The sequence below is a fragment of the Morone saxatilis genome, unplaced genomic scaffold (assembly GCF_004916995.1).
Source record: "Morone saxatilis isolate NCDOM2014 unplaced genomic scaffold, NCSU_SB_2.0 Contig16, whole genome shotgun sequence".
NCBI lineage: Eukaryota > Metazoa > Chordata > Actinopteri > Moronidae > Morone > Morone saxatilis.
In genome coordinates, this window is record NW_023339718.1 from 2443840 (window position 1) to 2452185 (window position 8346).

The 8346-nt window shown below is 43.6% G+C and overlaps 1 protein-coding gene across 1 annotated transcript in view; it reads right to left on the bottom strand.

Annotated features, from left to right (window-relative positions):
* Positions 1-7847, bottom strand: part of LOC118325177 (rabphilin-3A-like) — a 20628-nt gene extending 12781 nt beyond the window's left edge. The window contains exon 1 of the mRNA XM_035657756.1: positions 7608-7847. The gene's annotated coding sequence lies outside the window, so the exon portion shown is untranslated. The remainder of the gene's footprint in view (positions 1-7607) is intronic.
* Between the last annotated feature and the right edge of the window lie 499 nt (positions 7848-8346).

The window sequence follows — 8346 nt, forward strand, 5'->3', positions numbered from 1 at the left end:
GGGGGGGGGGGCTGTGCAATTGACTTCAAGTGTCTGCCAGAAAATACAGAAAGAGTGATGCTGCAGCAACCACAGGCCGGAAGATACAGCAGTGTATGTCCTGAGGGGAAGTACCAGCAGCCAGAGAGGACCAGCGGGCCCTGAAGAGGAGCAACAAGAGGAAGTAAAAGCCTCTCCGGAGCCTCAAATATCAAGAATTGTGATGTGCAGGATGAGGAGAGTGCAGGTATCGTGCTGGAGGGAGTGGGAGAGCTACAGTAAGGAATGCGTAATGATAAAGGCTAAAAGGAAAATCAATAAGTTTCACTTGTGTTCAGCTTTTCACAGCAGTAAAATCCGGCGCTGAAGAACCTTGGAGAAAGTGAAAAAGGGAGAGAAAGGGAGGGGTGCGCCGCCGTCTCCCTCATTCAGCTGCTCGTATTATGCTGCGTAACGCCAGGCTACATACCTTTTGAGCTCTAATCTGTTGCTGCACTGCCTGCGGGATTCACAGAATAACAACAAATTCGCTGTGCTATCAATAGACGCTCTGGGTGTGGGCTTTTCCCTCTGATGCTGCTGCTGCATCCAGTCAACAGTGGCAACACAGTCCCCGGGGAGCATTTGTCTTTTCCCACTTTTCAGCAGTCTGACGGTTCAGACATTACTCTCACTGTACAATATATATATCATATACACACACCCAGGCTCTCAAGTGTCACTTGCCAAAATGAATAATCCCACTTTTGTTTAACACTCTTGTCCTGGAGAGGTTGGATGGAGAGAGACAGATGGGAGGGGGGCATTTAGACTTTGGCTGGGTAATCACTGACTCAGACAAATCAGAGCTCTCTGGTGCTGGGGATGGATGTTACCGCATCACAGAAGTGGATTCTTTGCTGAGGTGACAAGCCAATTAGCATTCAGGAGATCGTCTGAAGGATCGTATACGTGGACTTTTCTCATAAAGAGCTGTCAGTATGGGCTTTGCAGCTTTAAACAAAGAAAAGTACAGCTTGGTTTCATCTACTGTGCAGTCAGAAAGGGTTTACATCTGATGGTTTTAAAAGTACATAATCATGAATGTATCTGAGCCCAATTATAATGGACTGTCTTGACCAAAATGTCATATTGAGCCTTGTTATTCTGCAGTTATGACATCACTGCGACCCTCAGACTGTCATCCTCTGTGGTACTGAGGTTATAAATGCAACTAATCTGCGTCATCTGACTCGGTGCATCAATCCTCCTCTACGTGTTTCCCTCCCAAATGAGATGACTCAGTCAGGTGGTGGATTCTTCTCTGGGGAGCAGCAGATATTTTCCTGTGGTGTTTTTCTCTTTTCCAAAATGTCATGAAGCCTCAGTGACTAGGCTTTCAGACGTGGCGGTCTCCAAAGTGGTGCCCAGAACTGTGCAAGCAACCACACAACAGCGTCTACAAATACACCAGGCATGAATAGTAACAGACCATGTGCGAGATGACAACAGGAAAGACCAGAGGGAGAGCATCGACTCAAGCCAGTCATCTGCTCGATCATCATAAGTCATCCTCCCAGCAGGATCTCTCCAGTATATAATTTCATATGGGGGTGGAGAGGACCAGTTTAGAAAACTGTGTCTCCTCCTCAGGGCCCGAGAAGATAGTCAATACAAATCTGCATCTATACCCCTTCAGGGATGTATGCATACACAACTCCCAGAGCACACCCTACACATTTTCCATCCATTTTTAGAAACACAGGCATGCATTCTCTTTGGATACTTGAGGTGAACACTCAGCATGAGAAACAAGCTTCAAGTCTCATTAAGCACTTGCACAAATTAACAGTGTTATGTGACTTTCAATAGCAGGTGTATGAGTCATTACTGCAGAACATATGACAGAAAAAAAAGGAGAAGACAAGAATAAGAGCACCTTGTTCAGGCCGACAGCCCGTCAATTCTTTTAAGATTTTTGGTTTGCTTGTGGAATCAAGGACTGAAGAAAGCAGAAAGAGTGACAACAAGGCAGCGGGGCATTGGTGGATTGATCCCACATGGATCGTTATGGACACAGCACTGAGCGCTTAAGGGGGGTGGGGATAGAGGGAAGAGAGACATCTCTCTTGTACTGAGATCAAAAAAAAAAAGAAAAAAGCTGGGTAAAAGCAAAGATTTTACTCCAATGTTTTACATAAATTTGTGCTGTAACAATAAAATAATTAATAAATTGACAGGAAACCATATATTGATCAGATTTTTTTACATCCTACTATGTGTCCTTTTTTTCATATTGCATATAATGACATTGAAACACTACATAGTACTGCGCTTGAATTCCAGGTCAACAATTCCCTCGCCATCATCCAAGAAGGACATTTCTAAAATGGGTTAATGAGAATCGGAGATCAATGCAAAGTCCCACAATTGGCTTCATTTTAATTTATCTTTCATTCGGCCTCCATTCGTGTTTTAACGCCTCGGGGCAAAACTTACTTATGTATAACGTTGGCTCAAAGCTCTGCTGTAGCCACCACCCAATCGCTCACCAACAACCCTTCCCATTGGCCGGTGCAGAGTCCCAGTGGGCTCAAATCAGCACTTTCTTCCAAAACATGTTGTGGTGCTGATGCTGAGCTACCAATGATTGGATAAATCTTGGCTTTTTTCAGGTTGCTGTGACCAGTAATGTTTCGCCAGCAATAACACACTGTGTTTTTTTCCTATTAAAAAGACCCAATATTTCACAGTGCTGCAAGAAACTAGCTTAGCTGTAACATTTTTTTAAACTTAGCCATTAGCGGGCTTACACTGCCTTGTGTGACTTTTTATTCATAATTTATAACACTGTGAAACTGTGAGCAACATCAAGCAACACTAAAAGGATTCATCTATGCAAAAGATATTGCGAAGCATGGATGTTTGGTATGGTAATGAAAAAAATGTGGAATACAAAATACATTTGCATACATTTTCAGCTTAAATGTTGAAACTGCAAAAAGAAATCTAAATAGCTGGGTTAAAGAAGAGAAGGAAAATAGCATTTTATTTTTACAAATCTTTCTTCCTCCACCATCTGGCCTGGCGGTTACTCAGATTGTTTTATATATTATGAAACAGCCTGAGATCCTCAGACAGGAGAGTCTTGGCCGGTCTACAGTTTCGACTCAAGTCCCGTGGTGATCTGGAACATTATGCCTGAGCAGGGAAGACTCTTCCTTTTTTTTCTCCTTTTAAATCTCTTCTTCACTCACACTATAAATACAGACTTATATGAGAGCCAATCAGAAGTGAAATTTACCAATTTAGAGTTTGAGTTATGAGTCATCTACAGACCTTCACTAAAACATGAACTAGTTGACAATACCTTGACTCACACGTGGGTTACATGTCATCAGAAAGTGCAACCAGCTGCCTCTTCACATTCTGTAGTGACACGTGTGGGCTGGTGGTTGGTGGTTCTAATGTCAAGAAGATATTTAAGGTCTGTGTAGACAGTTTTTATAGACAATAAAGTCCACCACACAGCTGATTGGACCATAAACACAAGTAGTACACTATGGATTATTGGACTACAACCAACTTAAAGGTCCAGTGTTTAGGATTTAATGGCATCTATTGGTGTAGTTGCGGATACTGTAGAGACATGGTGGTTCAACATGGTGGACTCAATCTAAGGTATCAAAAACACAACAATTCCTATATTCAGTTGATTATACATTAATAAAAACACACTTATGAACATTATATTACATTTCCACCAAAAGATCCTCCTAAATGTTACACACTGGACCTTTAAAGGGTTATGAGTGCCAATCTATCTACTAAATAGATGGTCAAAAAGCAGATCATTTGGTCTCCTCACAGTATTCAGCTGCTGATGTCTAATGCTGACACACCAGGCACGCAGGGCGAGTGGGGAGACGGGGTGGGAAGGACCAAAAAAAAAACCACGAGGTAGCCACCCACTCCCAGTTGCATTGAAACAACTCCATTCATCCCCCATAAAGGGACTTTGAGATGCCAATATAGCAGCACACTGAGGTCTGGACCTGGGCATAGATTGTAAAGCACTGCACCAAGAAGCCCTCCACTGCAGGAGGAAAACATCACTCAGCATTTTTTAATTATTTACAACTCCCACCCCCATTGCTTTTCACTCTGTGTAAGTCCCCTCTTTAAGGCATTAGTGAATGCTTTCTTTACTCTGATCTCTATCAGACATTACATACAGAACAGTGGATTTTGGGGAGAAAAAGACCACAGAGGGTCAGACAGATTGAGAAATTACTGAACTCTATTTTGGGAAACAGTAGGGATGTTAGTTAGCCTTTTAGGTCCGTGGCTTCGACAAATTATCCATGTTTTCAGTCAGACAACGGTGTTGACAGGGACCATCTGTGGAACCATCTGTGAGGACTCTTCACCTCTCAAATGTGAGAGTGTTGCACCGATTCAAGCACACACAACTACATCCTCTCAGCAGGCATGGCTCCAGGTCCCGCATCGCTGGAGAACAAACAGGAAAGACCAGCCACTGACCAACAAGCTACCGTGCTGTTATCCTGCTATCACTGTTGGCCCTCTGCAACAGACCTAAACGGGGTCGGGGGCTGTGAATTTCATTCTTAAATCAACACAATGCACACTGAATTAGCAGCCCACATCCTATAGGTCTCATATTTAGCAATCACCCTCAAGTACAGCAGACAAATATCCGCCGAATCACATTTTGATGTAATTCAGAGGCTTCTTTCATCCAGGCCTTATTTTAGAACTATGGAAGTAAATGGCTATAGAGCACTCAATTAATTGCACTCCGGCCAGAGCCTGCAGTAAGTCTTAAATTTGCTTGGCTGATGGTGATTCATCCCTGTATGCCCCAGAGGTAAGAGGTGGGATTTTGAGAACCGGCTGCTGATGCATTGGCCAGTCATGCTCCTTCAATTTCCTCCCATCTTATCTCAGCGAAACAAGTACAACCAGACAGCGACATTAAATCAGTGCAGTAAAGGTCTGCTGTAAAGATACTACGCATTTATTCCCCACTAACCAGAAGTGACCTACAGCCGGTGGTCCGTTGAGATAAACTACATATAAAAGAAAGGAATCAGATCTCCTATCGATCCCCTCAGCGTGTCTGCCGTGATTCTGTCTCTTTCTTCCTTTGCTTTGAAGATCTGGCACCGTTCAGCTGCTGGATATCTGACCCTCCCTCTTGTCCCACCAGCAAACCAGCAGGTACAATACCCCTGGGTGTTTTTAGCGGATCTCTGTTGGCAAACGAGAGCCTGTTCCTCTCTGGAAACACTGCGACACTAAAAATAAGCTTTGGCCCAACTTCTGAGACAAAACCCCTGTTGGGAAGCTCGGCTATGTGACTTGAAATTCAAAGTTTGTTTATTTAGACGTCACTCGGAGCTTCTGGGGGCAAGAGCACTACCGCAGCTACAACATACGCACAGAGGTGATTATAATCAGCTGAATATAAGTGTCGGAGCTTATAAATTGTATTGGACAGAAATGTCGCTTACAGATGGGCTGGTGTTTATGGATTCGACCATAGCCCGATTCTGTTTTAACTCCCTGCTCTCTTGGGGGAACTTTGTTTAAAGGCCACATTAATTACATTCTGTCTTTTCCAATATGCCACAGTGTTTAGGGAGATCTAATCACCAGTTTCAGAGAGGCTGGTGAATCGATTCTCATCCACCGCTCTGATGAGATTTTGAAGATGAAGCCACTCCCTTCTGAAGCTCGGCCACAAATGGCAGAAAAAAATGTCTCTCGTACAACAAATTCAAGAAATATGCTCAAACGCAGGGCACAGAAACCGACGGATATTTCCAGTAGAACATATGATTTGGTTTCTAAGCTCCATATATGGATTGTGAAGAGCACAGAGGAACATAGAGTCATGCACCTTTACCAACTGTGGCCATGGTAACAGCAAGATCAGAAGACGAGAATCAGAATGATTAAAAGCTGTGTGTGTGTGCGTGTGTGTGTGTGTGTGTGTGTGTGTGCCTGTGCGTCTGTGTGTTTTGTAGTAAGACTTGTACCTGTGCCAGATTTCAAAGCCCATGCAGAACGGGTCACTGTTGCAATGATAGTGTCATCTCTCACATCAATAAACTTGGTTGCAGTTTGTCAGGAATTATGCATCTAGCTAGGGTGGTTCGTAACAGTCATAGTTGAAAAAGACAGCATGGTTAGAGAGGAAGACGAAGAAGACGTGGGATTATGGGTACAGTCGCCTCGTATGCTTCTGCTTTAAATAATGCAGTTAGTGTTGCAGAGCACTTGCTCCATCTTTTTCCACCTTTTCCCTAAACACCCATGTTTCCTAGTGCTGTTCATCTCTCGTTTTCTCTTGTTTTATGTCCACAGAAACAATTTTCCCCTTTTCCCTCTTGCCTAATTCCAGTCTTTCACTGGACAGAGAACAGTGGGCTGACAAAGAGACAGAGAAATACAGAGAGAGAGAGGTACCAGCATAAGGGTGTCGTCCAATCACTACTGTGGTTGCTCATGTGAGAGGAGGCAGCTGCAGATATCTCTCACACTGTTCATTCAGTCTTTTCTCCCCTCCCCCATTTAATCCCCATGCTTCAGGTCTGTAGGAGGAGTTGGAGATGGAGGAACCGAGAGGCGGATTCTTTTTTTTCCTCTGTTCTCCTTCCATATTAACACCAGAAGCAATGAACCGGTTTGGTCCAATAAGTCTATTTACAACGCGCCCTGCTCTGACCCACAAAGTGTAAAACCCCGGGGGTGCAGGATGAGGTAATATCACAACAAGTAGGCGACGGGATCACCTGTCCTGTGGCACAGCTGGAGTTGAGAGCTGCCCTGCCCACATCAGCATTTGGAGGCATCACTGATGTTTTCCTCCTAGTCTGCAGGCACATGAAGCACCACCGTGCGCTCCTAAAAATCCTGCAGCAACGCCCAGGGACCGCAACCACAATCTCCCACATGACTTACCAGGTTCTGCTTTCTTATATCAGATCTGCAACAAGGAAGCACCCGTGTTGCAGGAGTGCAGCCAGCCACCATTCATCTGAAAGGGGGGATTTAACAACAGCCCATCTAGCTCCACCAAGAGTTATATTTATCAGCCATTCATGAGTACATAATCACAACACCAAAGCATGCTGTAGTAAAATCAATGCAACAATTCAAAGAAGGTAATCAGCTCCATGAACACCTCTGCGTGAATGACACAAACATTCTGCTGCAGAGCAGTGTTACAGTGAGACATGTTTTCCATAAAACAAAGGAATCAATCAAACGTCATTTACATAATTTGTACCTCACATAGGTTAATTAGCAGCAGCTCCATGCACACTTCCACCGCACACAACCACACAAATGTCCCCCCTTTCATTCCAATGACTCAGTGAGCAGCTGGCTCATAAAAGCAAAAATGTGCTCCATCAAATGAATAAATACAGGCAATGAAATCCCCTTATAAGAGAGCAGCCCATCTCTGTCTTGTGAATGAAATGCTGCATTCATTCAACTTGTAATTGAGAAATTCTAAAGCACTGAGTCACTGGCCAAACGCAGTATAAGCTCACAGTGCTTTTTAGGTTGGAGAATGCAATGTTTGAAAATCCTTCGAAGGAGATGATATAGCCTACCTGAGAATCCAGCCCTGCTCTCCTCCTCTCTCCGGGAGCTGTCAGGGAATGATGCGGACTAAATTTCTGCGCGGCGCTTGGATCCCACCACAGAGTCAGTCATTGCGCATGGTGCCTGTCACCAAAACCCGTGTGCTTTTCTCTCTCTCTCTCTCTCTCTCTCTCTCTCTTTTTCTTCTCCTTGGAGGAGTAGTCTGTTGCTAGAGGCACAGCGGACCTCCACAATGCGTGGGAACTCAGTCTTCTATCCTGCGTGGAGGATGGAAAGCCCTTGGTACCCTGGGAAGGAAACCCCTGGATCTGAAGTGATAACACTGATGCTTAATTGGACAGTCATCACCTGATCGGATTGTCTATTATAACAGCGCATAGTAGCTAAATCTGTCTCATCATCCATGCAGCCCTGTTGAGGAGTCGTTTTAATAATAGTAATTATATTTATAAGTGCGCTTTAACATTCACATTACAACAGGATCACATTTGTGGAAAGTTTTATTCCCATTACAGTGCTTTTAATAGAGTTGAGTTACTATTCTTTACTTATCTATGTTGCTTTTTTTATTTTGTGTTTATTTTCCATCCTCCACAACTATGGAGAAATATCAGAAATATCCTGTTTTAACAGCAAGTAAATATTATTTGCTGGCACTTTCTTTACAGTCCCATGAGTTGCGTTACTATATTGTTTTTCCAGCAACAATTTAATCTCCAAAAAAATAACCCCCTGAAATTCTAACAT